We start from the raw sequence: 1,021 nt of genomic DNA on the forward strand, positions 1-1,021 counted from the left end.
GGCGCGGCCGAGAGGTCGGCCACCTGTCACCGCCGGCCCAGCCCCGAGGGCAAGCCCTCCACCGGGTGGAGGTGTCGCGCATGATGACCCCGTCTCTGGGCCCCCCCCCCCCCGGGCCCGCGGGACACATGCATACAAAAAACACGCGCACGGAGACGCCCATGTGTGTGTGTGTGCGCGCGTACAGAAATATCTGCCTGCACGCACTCACACACACACATGCACACGCACACATGCACACGCACATATGTCAAGGGGGATGGTCATACGAGACCGGGAAAGGGGCTAATGGCCGGGGCCCATTCCTCCCCGCGAAGAGACACTGCCGCCCCTGGCGGGGCGTCTGCTGGCATGCATGTGCGTGTGCGCGTACGTGTGCAGAGGCCCATGCGCGCCCCGGCCACGCGCCGTCGCTGGCATTCGCGCATGCGCCTCGCCACTTCCCAGCGCCGGCGGCCTGCCAGAGCTGACAGAGACAGGCCAGATGGTTGCCCCGCCCGGGCCCCCCTCCCCCCCCAGTAGGGCGGAGGCAGGCCGGGCTCGACCCTTGATGCTGGGCCACCGGCGCCCCCCTGCCGCCGCGACACGGCACGATCATGCCCGCCCGCACGCCCGCCTGCTCGTCAACTCGGCCCGCGGTCACCTTGCCGGGCGCCTGCTCTTCTCGGCCTTGCGTGTGTGCGGCAGCACCCTTGCAGGCCTCGGCGCGCGGTCCCCTGGCCGTGGGAGGGCGTGCCGACCGCCACACGCCCCCCCCCCTCCCCTCGGTTCCCCGGCCCGCGAGGCATGGCCGACAACAGGCACCAGGTCTCGGGGCGTGTGTTATTGTTTCGGCCATTGTTGTGATTGTCCGGCCGGAAGTCCAGACCGCTGGGGGCCCGGCCCGGGCCGTGCCCCGGGCACACACGGCCAGCCCCACCGGCGCCGCCCCCCGAGCATTGGTCGTTTGCCAGTTGACCCAGCCCCGGCTCCCCGAACACGAGGAATTCCCCAGGTCCCCCGGGGGGGGGGGGGGGGGGGG

Source organism: Fonticula alba, assembly GCF_000388065.1.
Source record: "Fonticula alba strain ATCC 38817 unplaced genomic scaffold supercont2.2, whole genome shotgun sequence".
Classification (NCBI taxonomy): domain Eukaryota; order Rotosphaerida; family Fonticulaceae; genus Fonticula; species Fonticula alba.